A 13,627-nucleotide genomic window follows, 5' to 3' on the forward strand; every position below is an offset into this window, starting at 1 on the left:
ATTTCCTGATAATAGTTTTTATGGGTTTTTATGTGTAAGCTAAAAATAGAGAACTGGAAAGATATGGTTGATGGAAGGTATAGCGCGGTGACGAGATATTGGCGGCCGGTGAGTCCCACTAATGGGCATTGGGGCTGTAGTGGTTATTACGAATCTGTTGGAAATTTGTAATGAAGTCATGACAGTTCTTCGATGGTGGAGTGGTTAACGCACCCAACTAGAGCTTGAAAGGACGTAAGCTCGATTCCTGCTTTTCTCAGGCTGTATTGAACAGGTAAATTTCTCAGTGCAAGTGGACATTTTTCAAAAAAACTTCGTTATGGATCGACTCCTCTTGCAAAAAAAAATGCAATGGACGATAATGATGGAAGACACAAATCGACGTCAACATTTCATAAGGCACTATGTACAAAATCCTTATTTTGGAAATATCAAGTTAGAATTTCAACTGATGTTTTTTAATCCTATTTGTCCAATTGATTATGAAATGTGATTGTTGTATAGTAATATTTAATAAAATTCAACTGGGTATACTAAAATGTAACGATTTTCATTTAAATTTTTTTATTTTCATTAAAATTAAGAAATACATGATTTAGTCCCTTTCAAAACGCATGCACTTTTTGTGCCATTCGACATAACACCTTTTCGGCGAGTCATGGTAAATAACCCCTACTTTTAGGCCTTTTGTTTTTATTTGAAGAATATGTGACGTTTGTTTTTAGATCCATTCTGCGTCCGAGTTGTTTTTGTGCCTTTTTATTTCTTTTTATACCATAAAAATAATATAAATATATAGAATGAAGTGCTTGTTCATCGATATAGTTCAGGATTAAGTTGATTCCGCAGATGGCTGGTCCGCGATTGTTCAGGTACAAAACAAACGACAACAATGCGGAATGCGCTTAATGCATTGAGCTGGAGGTGAAATGTACCAGAAAAAAGGATAAACAGAGTTTCGATAGGCAATCAGGCAACTATTTGCAAGGAATCAGTGTAGGACCAGTGGATGATTTGCTAATCAGAGATGAGACATGGGCATGAGTTTGACATGAATTTTTTTCCTATGAAATAAATTGACTGCTACCAGTAGTTCAACCGAATAGATAGCTTGTTGACAGTAGCGCTTTGCTAAAACAAATGCTTCTCTCCCGGATTAATATAAATATTAACAAGGATGAGCAAGTATACGTTAAGGATGCCCATTATAATAGCTGCAGTCGGAACGTGTACCGGTGCTGTCAGATGCTGTATTGCAGGATGCAGGATGTGGCTCAACGGTGTGCAAAACCACCTTATCTTTACGGTGGAATCACTAGAAACCCTGAATCAGGATGTGAGTTTTGTAAGGGATGCAAAGGTGATGAAGAAAAAAGACAAATATGTTACTGGATTAAATAAACCTGAAAGTTAAATATTGCTTCCTTTTTATATGATGACTTATTCGCACAATTTGAGGCGCATTTACAAATGTGATTCTGTAGAAATCGAAATACTTTCCACTAATTGTTAAATGCAAGAATAAAGAAAAACTATTAAACATATGATTTCAGGTCTCCGTAAGCTGAACTATTACCGTTCCGTTATGTGACTTGTTCCAATCGCTCATGGATAGTATTCTTGTCGAATAGGCCGTTGGCATAGATTGCAGCTCCAACGACGCTTTTCTGTGTGCAGGAACCGATGATGCTTTAGCACTGTACTGTGGGAAAAAGTGCCAAAGTGAACCAATAGATGACGATATTTTGAATCGCTTAGTAAAAAGTGAAACTTTCAATTTTATGACCTCAGGTGAACTCTGATTCCTGTTCCAGCGGCGAATAACTTTGGGCAAGTGAAAATAAACGATAAAGGAAAACAAAGTGGTCGTTCGATTGAAAAGTATTTTATTTTAGATTAATTGTATAGCCTTGTTCCACATTACGACGAATCGTTTGACGGATGAATATGTGTTGCAATCTCATTAACGACAGCAAAATGAAACGGAAGTCGGATTTGCTCGACCCATATTCATATGCAGAATAAGGCCACTTACAGAGTAGCGGCAAGAAGCTGAGCTGGGGCTGAAACTGACATTGAAATGCGAGAAACCTGCTTGCTGCAAACCAAAGGGTTTATGTCAGCCGAGCGGATCTGTGCCGACTGCCTGCGTTTACTCTGACATGCTGCAAGCAGGTTTCTCGCACTCTAATGTCAGTACCAGCCCCAGCTCAGCTTCACACGTCCACTCTGTAAGCACCCTAAGGATGGTTATTTTGGAATCAGCAGTCTTCCTCCAAATTTGCGTCCATGTCTCCATCGAATATGAAATCTTGTTCCACTTCTTTTTGTTTCCGACCTCGCTTGGAAGTGACAATATTTCTGAGCATAGTCTCATAGTACTCTTTGTTGGAGACGTATTTCATTAATTCTCTCAGATCTTCGAGTTTCGCTTGTTGTAGCTTCAATGGGTGCTCATCAATCCGTTCTAGTTCTGGAACTGGAGTATTCGCGAGATCACATGCGTCTGCCAATGTGAAGGTTTTATATTGAGCGTCGGAATGAGAAAGTTTGTAGCCCACTACTCCCGGGTATGAAGAATTATATTCAAACGATACGATGGGTTTAAATTTCAAAACTTCCCCATTATCGTCAAGCTTAGGGCGTTTGTAGCGTACGTAATGCGTAAAACTGTGACTGCTCAAGTTCGATGACCTGAAATGGAGGCGAATAGCTCTAATAGTTGAAAACCAATAAACGAATAAACTTACCTGGAGTGGATTTATCTTCCTCACTTGAGCGATGAACACCGCCCAGTCTCGCGGGATTTCTATGTCTATCGAAGTCGTTTTTTTCGCCTTCTGGATTGCGGCATGAACGGAGTCAACCTCCATATGACTATGCCCTGACACCATAAACTTATGGCGTATAACCACCTCCAAACCTTCCTGATGTACAGACTCAGCAAAGTAACTTAACAATGCACACATAACAAAATTGTGGTTTTGTCCGCTGCACCGGTCCGAATAGAGGTTGACAAGTCGAACATCTGGAAACTCTCGAAGTAGAGCTTGCATAAAATGCAATATACACGAGCCTATCTCTTGGGCACCACGACGAGCGATTGTCTCGTTCCATATGAAGCATTTGACATGATTTTTACCATGCACAGTATAGAATACAGTCAAATTATACGTGTAAAGTTGGCGCTTATAAAACGCAACTCCGCAGCGCAAATATGGCGTGGCTAAACACTTTTGAAGATCAAAACTGACCGTACAGATAGATCTGTCCTTTTTAGCATTGTCAACGTCTTCCTTCTTCATTTTATAGACGAAATCGGATGCCTCTTGGTGTCTCTTTTGAGCCATCCCTGGTGTTATCATCTAGCGCTGCCTTCACAGCGATTTTAAACTTATCGCAATCATTGCAACAATCCTTTTGAGGTTTTTTAAAGGCTAAATTGAATGTGTGAAATATTATGCGATATGTATTATAGTGAACGATTTCTTTACTGTCTGCTTTGCATTTGCTGATGTATAAATCGTACATTTTACGAATGTTTAAATCGGATGATAAATACATTCTAGAACTCGATTCTCGACAATAGTGTGATCGATATGACGGGAAAGATTTTATGTGCTCTTCGATATAGCTCTTTGTTTCGCTACTTATCGATATATGGCTTGAAAATTGTAGCCTATTGTCGTCAGAACAAATGCCTGAGCCCTTTAGAAGTTTCTCAGTCAAAACTCTTGCCTTTCTGTGTCCGATGTCGAAAGTTGAGAGAAACATTTCCTTACATACACGGACCCTTCCTCCTACACCCGGTAGAAAATAATGATAGGTGTACTTCCGATTCGAGTTCAGAACCTAAAAAACAACACAATGTGATAATAGCTCTACATGAACATTGTTTTATAAAGAGCTTACTCGGTGCTTTTGTGCATATTTTACATCGATGTGTGAACTGAGAAATTGATTCTGCCCAGACATTTTTAATTGAAGCAAGCTTCTTAACATTTTCTCTCGCATCTCGACGGAATACTTCGAATGGCAAGTCATTCTTGTACATTTGCACGAACCTTTCATTCGTCGGGCTGGTACTTTCTTACCAGCAGAACTGGTACCTATATTCTAGTCCTAGCTCTCTTCGCTCTTTATTTTTCAAAATCGAACGCTTTGCCTTACGGGTTGGCTCCTCCAAATCCATAAAACCTAAGCCTTGGTTATCTTAAAAAAATATATAAATTAACATCGTTACTACTTTCAAAGCTCACTATATGTACCGTCATCAGATGTGTCCGTGGAATCACCCTCGTCGATCAACGTATCGTTATGGTAGGGTTGAAAGTATTCGAAAAGAGAAAAATCATTTAATAACGTAGCATCTCCCGACTCATCCTCGCTGTCACTGTTATCTACAGCTTCGTTACTGCTGTCCCGTCTATTGTCGTCGAGTTTCGACGTATTAGTTATCGTGGCTAACCTTTGAACGAGGCCTTCGGTAACAGAATCAGACAGTGTTTTCACATCACGTTGAGTATAGCTAATCGAGACATCTTGGCTTGTCGTGTATACTGACCCTTTTTCATCGCTCCGTGCACATTTGGTCAATGTAGTTCGAGGCAATCTCGAAGAATGATTGTTCATGGGAATTTCCACAAGTTCGTTATTCTGACGTATAACAGTTGATGAATTACAGTTTGGGGATCCTGGTGTAAAATGATTTAACAGCCCATTGTTGCAGACCTCACCGGAAGGACGAACATACCGCACCTGATGTGAAACACGGTTGGATCTGATTGGAAAAGTTGCCTCGTGGGGGTGCTGGCTTGATATTTCGTACGATTCTACGGAAGAAGCACGAACATATCGATCATCCATTGTGCGTACCATCTGCGAATCGGAAAGCCGTTCGCTTGCCAGTGAACCAAATCGATGGCGACGTCCAGTTTGTATAACTCGATGTTTCAATGTCTGATGGAGGGCAATCTTTCCATGGCCACGATCACTCACTGATTTTTGAACGGGATTACGACGAGGAGTACGAAACAGGCGGTGTTCCATTGCTTGAGCAAATGGGCCAACAGCGTGAATGCGGTCGCTCATTAAGGTTCAAGTTACCTTTTTTGAGCATGTGTTAGATTTGAACGCTGGGTAGTATGGGTAGGAAAAATCGTGTTCAGCTTTGCTACCGGATTATCCATTTAAACCTTTTCAAAACTCCAAAAGAAGAATATCAGCCGATTTATTAGATCACAACGATTCAAATCATACAAAATAGCTGCTGGAAAAACTATCGGTTTCGTTAAATGGTGCTTTTGAAAAAGTGGCTGTGATTTTTTGTCACACTACCACACCGTACTGGGGTACGCATCACAACTGCGCAATGAAATAACCACAGCCACTTTTTCAAAAGCACCATTCAGCTAAGCCGATAGTTTTTCCAGCAGGTATTTTGCATAAATTGAATCGTGGTGATCGAAAAAATCGAGTGATATTCTTCTTTTAGAGTTTTGGAATGGTTTAAAAGGATAATCTGGTCGCAAAGCTGAACACAATTTTTCTAACGCACACTACCAAGCCTTGAGGTAACTTGAGCCTTAAGAAATCTGTGTTATTTGAAACCGTCCGGGATGAATGTGCGCTTCGAAAAGGGTGATTTAATAGCGATTCGTTATACAAGCTTACTGGCGGACTCATGTAATCACGGCACGAACTAAGAACAGGTTGGTTTGACACAGACTGATCGTGGAAGCGCAAACTTGACGAAGTACCGTGCATGTTTCGTGAAGTATGAACGTATTGTTCCTCCATTGTTCGAACCAACAGCGTTTGATTGTACCGTCGTTCGTAGCGCGGAGTACAAAACAGCCGGTGATCCATGGTACGAATCAGCAAAGTTTCATCGCAGGATTGTTCCTCTTGTGATTCTGGCTGACGTGTGATTTGACGGTGATTCGGGGTTGATGAAACTACATTCGCAAACGAAAAATCCAAATTATCGCTCGTTCTGTCTGAAAAACATTGCTGAACGTTCGATAATGTAGTACAGATTCCGACTTCCTCATAACGAGCGACCGACGGATTCGAAGTAACAGTCCCAGGTGCTTTCTCCTCACTGATCCAAGCTGCTGCATCTGAACCAAACTATTAATATTATGTTGCAATATTGCCTGTGTCGGACATACATACCGAGCAGTAAATTAAAACCGTTCGAGTTTTCCATTTCAATGGTAAAAAACTTCCAAAAACCGCAAAATTACCGTTTAATTCTCAAAGATAATTCAAACGTCACAACTCTGCCATTAGCACAGAAGCTGAAAAAAGTGAATAGGCCTTTTTTGATCAAAGGGCTCAAAATCTTTTTCGTTCGGAACAATTTGAAAGGAAGATAGTACCTTCCCAATTTGAGAACGAATTCAAACAAATTAAAATAATAACTCATGTATTGTTTTTACTGACGAAATAAGTTTTAATTTCATACGGGAACTAAAACTAGTAGTGTAAGTTGTTATGAGATACAATACGACCAATAAATAGAAACTAAAAAAAAGATAGGACATATAATAGTGATCATTTATTATGCTCTTCCAATCATATAATCCCTTATTTTTAGTATGGAAGTAAAAGGTGTGATCATTCGAAAAAATTGAAGTCACGTATTTTGCTTTTGTGCCTTTACGAAAACCAGTTTTTTGGAAAGATGTTTAAAATAAACATGAACTCATTTTTGGTATATAGATAGCTTTGCTAATGTTTGTTTGAATCATGCATCTTTTTGATTTGTTTACATTTAGTTTATGTGCCCTTTTGAAATGTTCTCGTCGAAATCTTTCTTCAATGTAGGACTCCTGGTAAGCTCACGGTGTTTATTTATCAATACCGGTGCCGGTCATTACTTAATGTAAACAGAGGAAGCACACAAAAGCAATGTTAGTCCGACACTGATTGTGATTACATTCTTTTTATATCACTGCGTATTCTGTATATCTGTATATATTACTCTCAACAACTGCAAGGGGTAGAGAATGGTCGTTAGTAAAGATTGGGATTCGAATAAACTGTACTGGCATTTGCGTACGATTCAAGATGATCGAAGACTCTGGATACATGAAAAAGGAGATAGATCCAATAACATGAAAAGAAGATTTCCGTCTTTGTCGCCTTTTACAACGTGGGAGCAGGAAACCAGTGGATCAATTCTTAGCTTTAGCCATTACATGCTACGCGGCTACTTTGGAGATCGATAATAGTGACATCAACATTCTAGCGAATTCCACATCCACGTACATAAGGATTAAACAATTTTTTTTAAAATATTTTTGTATTGTAATTAAAATGTATCTGTCGTGTACAAAATGATTTAATCAAACTTTTTCTTTAGGGAGAACTACAGCGCAACAATGGCTCGATTTGGTTGTTTTTTTTTCAGCAAGTAGAACTCCTGTGCTTACAAAACTTCGTGACTAGTCGTTTGCTCGTGAACTCAAGTAGTGTTCTCTTTTTGAATTTGCGATTATCTGACGCACAGGTTTGTCTACTAAGATAAAGATGAGAGAAACAGAAACACAAATTTTCTTACTTACTAAAGTTAGGCATTGTGCTCTTCATGTACGCAATGGTTAATCACTTTGTTGATGTTAGCAAGAATGTAGCGCAAAAAAAAATTAACTAATATTGTACTGCTAATAACACTATTCTTAAAAGTTATCCTGAATTCTGAGAAAATTTTGCGACGAACTTTATGATATGAATATCTGTTAGAATTGACGAATACTTGGCAAGGTTAAGATAAATATGTTGTTTATGTTCAGAAGAGCAATCTAATTGTTTCATTGTGAATGTGGCTGCTATGTCACTGTTAGGTGGATACAATCAATAATATCCTCGTAAATAATTCGTATGATGAACAAAAAAATAATTCTATTCGAAAACAAATATTTCTTTTGTGTTTCGATTTAACATAAAATTGGTCGGTTCCGTCGGTCGGTTCCGACAGCATGAAGTAACAAGTTACTTTACGCTTGTCCGGACATGCCGTAGACTCAGGTGATTCGCATTTCTAATGCCAAATGACCCTGACTCCTACGGTAGCAGACAAAAAGTTAAGTCGCCGGTGAGCTGTATGCTTGCATATATGATCCTGCCACGCTTTTCTAAACTTTCTCGCTTCAACTCTTTGCTCTCCCTTGAGTACTATGGCTCTAAATATTGAAAAATATACTTCACCTTCCAGTCCCTTGCTAATTAAATGCCGTAACAACTGTTGACAAATTGACTCAATAGGTCGTTAACAAAAATGGTTAACAAAAAAAAATATGGTAAAACTATTCATTACTCTTATTTTATATATTTTATCAGCCCCTTGGTTTATATTAGGCTGGCAAAATGGGAACATTGTCAAAATCGGGACATCCTTTACATTTTTTTAATAATCCTGCTGTTAAAATATTCTTTAGTTGCATTAGGGCATAGTCGCACAACCCTTTTTGATTATTTAGCGCAAATTTCTCCAAGGAACAACCTGTCAATGCAAAATTAAAAATAAACTCTTTTTCTAATATTGCACAATATTGTAGGATAAGCTATTTTACAGGTATAAATTGTGCCGGTTGAATTTAAATTGTAAATTAACAATTTAATATGGTGTTGCAGATAGCTTTTAAAATAATTTAAAGCAAAATTGTACAATTGTGAAAAGTTTTCATATACAATAATATGTGAAACATGTTTCTTTTAAATTGATACTAATTGAATAAATTTCAATCTGACGACACATTTCTGCCAAGATATTGTTTCGTTATGTGTGCTGATAAATGTGAAGCCGCATTCTGGCTATGCGGATGTATAGACTTATCCAGCTGCGTTAGTATTGTGTCGTTTTGACGTTTAAATTGGGAGGAAAACAAATCATTTGCACTGCGAATTGGGAGGAAACCAAACCGCTTGTGGGCTTAAGGGGAGGGCGGTAGTATAAAAATGCGAGATCTCGGTGTGCGTATTTTAAACGTCAGATATCTCAATACATCCTGCACACTCATGAGCGAGCAGATTTGTTTTTGCTCAACTTTCTATCATTACGGATACAGCTCAGTTAGTACAGTATGTCATCATCAATTCGTCATCAATTTCATTAGACATCGGTGATCGTCAGATCCATCACAGAAATCTTCTTGATATAATTTCATATATAGTACGAAATTTGAATAATTTATTTAATAAGTTATTTGATAGCAATTTGTTTGAGAGCATACTTTTCCATCTATTGACGTTGTACTGTATTGATAAAATTTGCAATTCGACGCGATCAGTGTGTGTTATATTACACTCAACATTTCGATCGTGAACCTACAAAGCGGTCTAACTCGCAATACAAATCAAACTACACGCTCATTCAGAACTACTCAAAATTTGAGTTCCGAGTACTCAAATTCAAAAATCTAGGCAAACTGTCAAAAAATGAGTTTTGAGTTGAGTGAAATTATCTCATCTCTTGAGTAACCGTTAAGTTTTAAAGTTTTGGGTGAAAAAATTACTTTGAACAATTGACTAAAGTTGGGTGTCGACCAGAACTTAAAAAAAGACCTTGCTGTGAAGAGGAGGTGCGGGAACATTCAGGAAAATCAATCGTAAGTTTCGCCAAGTTTTATTTTTGCTTTAACCTAATTCCTTTTGATTTTTTTCAGATCCAGCCGTTACTAAGAGATTATGATCTGCATTCTATCTAGGAAGGGGGAACATTCAGGAAAAAAAAGCTCCCGGAATATATGGACTGAGATCCAAACATCGTGTTAACGCCGGGAGGTATAGGTAAATAACATTTTAAATTACGTTGAATTTTCATATAGCTATATTCTAAATATGGAGTGGTTATTTCTCACATTTTGTTTTTGAGTAAAAAGTACTCAAATGTTGACATGTTCAATTCGAACTCAAAACTGAGTAAGCGAGAAAAACTCTCCTTTTGGCTATGTGCACTTTTTATGAAATTGAGTGGCTGGCCACTCACTTTTGAGTTATGTTGGATGAGCGTGTAAGATAAGAATACTTCTCGACAAACATAAGCGGACCCTACACGATCAGAAATATTGACAATAAATCATATATTGATCAATATATTGATGGTGTAAGGTCATTTTGAAAATATTGATTCTGTAGAATTTAAATGGGATTGATGGATTGAAGCAGTCTTGTCAATATAATTATTGACAATATTTCTGTCTCGTGTAGGGTCCGCTATATGATTACGGCCTAAAAACCAACTGTCAAAATCCACTTTGATTGGAAATTCCAGACAAACCGTTACTAGTCGAACACAGTTCACAACAGTTTATGAAAGAGAAAACTTTTCTCTTTCATTTACTACCAACATCTGTGATTGGCGTGTAACGGTTTGTTTACGGCTTTCAGGCCGTAATCATATGTTCGTCGATACTTGTTCGCATCTTATTCCGGACGAAACGTAACATGCAGAATGTAGGTCTTTTTACACTGTTTGTAAACATCTGTGCTTAGCTTGGCCAGGGATGAAATCGGTTAAATTTAATTCTTAGGCTATATTTCTCGTTAGTGGAGAACAATTTTGGTAACAATTATTCTTTCTCCATTAGGGAGAAAATTGTTTAAACTTATCTTTGCACGTGAAGAGCACAAAACCTATAACTAAATTAGTTATGGAATATGCGTTTCGATTTCGTCTCGTCAGAATCCGGCACTAACTTAGTTAAATTGTTCTTCGTCAGATATTTACCCATTTCAAATGAATTTTGTCTCTGGCCGATTTTTGATGCGGCTTAGGCCCTTTTGCCGAGATACAATAGAATTCGCTCTCGTCCAATCGCTGTTCTGTCACGACCGGTTATGCGGCAGCTAGCTTCAGTGCAATCGCCAACGAATCGAGCTGGTAAGCACATTATTGCAATCATATAGTGTATTTTCATGCTTTATAGTTACGATTTCAGCTAGAGTATCGAAAAAATGGGAACATCGATGTCCAAAAAAGAGCAGCGAGCCGCGGATATTCGAAATTCTTTGTCATTTTACAACCGAAAACATGATCCATGGGGGTCTGATCACCGAGCAGCGGCTGTGTTCAGTGGTGTTCAGCGGAACAATCGTCGTCGATCGGGTTCCGCCGGTTGCGGTTGCTTGGGCTGGTTAGTTGTGTTACTGGCAGTCGGAGGATCTGTCTGGTATACAAGGAGGTGGATGAAGCAAAGTACACAAGAGTTTTCTGCTTATTTCCCGATGTCCACAGTAATTTGGCGAGATGATTCCCCGCTCGCGCAGTACGTGAGCTTCACGCTCAATTATTGTGTTTCGTTGTGGCAGAGCTTGGTGCAACTTTGGAAAGAAAAGCTTTCAGATATGACAAATAAACTGACAAGGTGGTTTTAATGGTACCGACACAATTTGGTTGTGATTATGTCCGCGGACTGGGTCGTCTATTTATGTTAAGTAAATACATCGTATTTCTATTTTGTTTCGTTAAAATTTAACTGGTATTCATTTTATTTATATACAGTTCGTATATGAACTTTAAACAATCTGAAATATTGGCAAGCCAGGGGCCAGGCTATTCCCAGAAATTTTCTTCTTGTCATTAGGTGGCTGTGAGAATAGGGACCCGTGTATTGATCAATATATTGATGGTGTAATGGCATCTTGAGAATATTACAACTATAGCGGCGAACACTAGTAGCGGTAAGCTTAAAGCTAGTTGGTACCGCCACACGGTACTATCTTTGATTTTAGACTTGAGTTTAGTCCGGTCTAAGACGTTGGTACCTGTCATCGCAGAAATGGCTGCATCCTGAAACGAACCCATAAAACAGAACAGAATCTGAATTTAGAAGTGTTGAACACGATGTCCTACTTCAGGACAGTTTCCCGTTGGGTACTGTTAGCAGTCCCAACAAGCGCGTCCGATTCCCATAGGCTGAACGAATCCAGCAGGGAATGGAACATGAACCATTTAAGGTTGAATATAAAAACTATTCATCCAAGTTTCAGGGATCTTTGGAACATACCTGTTACGAGAAGCAAAGGAAGTTTTTCGGCAAAATGAACTCTAAGTTTTATATTAAAATCGACTTTTAATTTCTCTTGCAGTTTTTTGTTACATTATTCCAACGCGCATACGGGTTTAGCAGAAAGCCTAAATCCCAGTCATTCGTCAGAGGTTACGGATGTATTCCGACTTTTCTTTGAGTTTGATGGGACGGGTTCTGCGTTTTATCTTATGGCTTTGGATTAATAGCAGCAGCAATATCTGTGAAAGAGAGAAAGACCAATAGTAATATGTAGGAAAAGGAGCTTACACCGAACACGGAAGGAATTTGTCAGTCCGTGTTGCGTTGGCATAAATACCTTTTTTCTATTTATCGCGGGCATCTATAGTCACACTGGCCGTTCCGGGGACGATGAAGGGGTTAACTGTATTGCCCTTCATCTGAGCGCTGACGGTGGAGATGTGGGGAGATGGCCCATCTGGATAATTGGTTATAATTTTAATTTTTTTTAATGTGCACTTTTACTTACCTGTAGCGCATCTTGCAAGTCAAGATGGCTTCATGGTTGATCTTGAGAAGATTTGTGGGTTTCTGCAGGTCAATCTTTTGCAGACAGTTTGCATCCTGGCAGCAAAAGGCAGCCACCATTGTTTTCGCCTGAAATAGACATTTTTTCAAGTAAATATCAATAGAAGCAAAGCTTCGATATGTTTATTGATGTTTCTTCACTTACCTCGATTTTCGTTGAATATTAGGCCGATATTCACGATTCTTCCACTAATATTTAACTTTTAGCACTTCGATCGTAATGTAAACATGGAGCATAACGATATGCTGCCATGACAGTAGTGTGACGTTTTGTGATTGACGAGACAAACGTCAGTTTGCTCGCCGGTAGACTTGCCCGCCTGGTTTCTATTAGTGTTCGGTTGACTCATATTGCCACTTCTACAGATAGCGTGCCAGACAGGTGAATTTCGACAGCTTCCTATTCCTGGGTATCCAAATCGGGTAAAATTGCCAAGGGGATGAGGTTTTCAATTAACGGGTGCCTGGGTGTACATAGCGATTAACAACGTTACACCTAAAAAAATCGTACGTGTGAGTAAAACCTCTATTTTTTGTAAAATGTTTAAAAAAAAGAAACGCTCCGTAAGACCCAATAGTTGTGATAGTGTTCCTATAGTTGTAAGTCTATGTTCCCATTGTTGCACTATCTGTTTTCGTTCATCCACATGGGTTATTTCGTACCATTTCAACAAATATAATCGAATCAAACAGTATCAAATTCTAATAGTATAAGAAAATTTACTATTTTTTCAGTCTTTTGGTTTAACAGTTATGAGCTCGACAGGGTAGCCGGGCACCTTTTCATATTTCAAACCAAAGAATTCCAGGCTTCCTCTACAAGCTGGGGATTGGAATCTAGTTACATCTTAAAACATCACCAAGCTTAGCTTCTGGGGGAATAAAATTGATGATGTGGGAAACGGGAGCCTGAGGAAAGGCCTCAAGATTTTTTTACCACGTAACAAGACGATGAGGATACCCGGGCACACCCAAAACTGAAATGCTCATAACTGCGGCATTTTCCCCCCAGTTTGATGGACGAATTGACCGTCGTTGCAAAT

General features: G+C 38.6%; 1 long non-coding RNA gene across 1 annotated transcript; it reads right to left on the reverse strand.

Moving 5' to 3' along the window:
• Positions 1 to 12,081: 12,081 nt before the first annotated feature.
• On the reverse strand, positions 12,082 to 12,839 carry LOC131682255 (uncharacterized). Its single transcript, XR_009304050.1, has 4 exons — positions 12,730 to 12,839; positions 12,526 to 12,653; positions 12,355 to 12,474; positions 12,082 to 12,256 (listed from the first exon to the last, which is right to left on the reverse strand). It is a non-coding gene; the product is annotated as an uncharacterized LOC131682255 (long non-coding RNA).
• Between the last annotated feature and the right edge of the window lie 788 nt (positions 12,840 to 13,627).

The sequence above is a fragment of the Topomyia yanbarensis genome, chromosome 2 (genome assembly GCF_030247195.1).
Source record: "Topomyia yanbarensis strain Yona2022 chromosome 2, ASM3024719v1, whole genome shotgun sequence".
Classification (NCBI taxonomy): domain Eukaryota; kingdom Metazoa; phylum Arthropoda; class Insecta; order Diptera; family Culicidae; genus Topomyia; species Topomyia yanbarensis.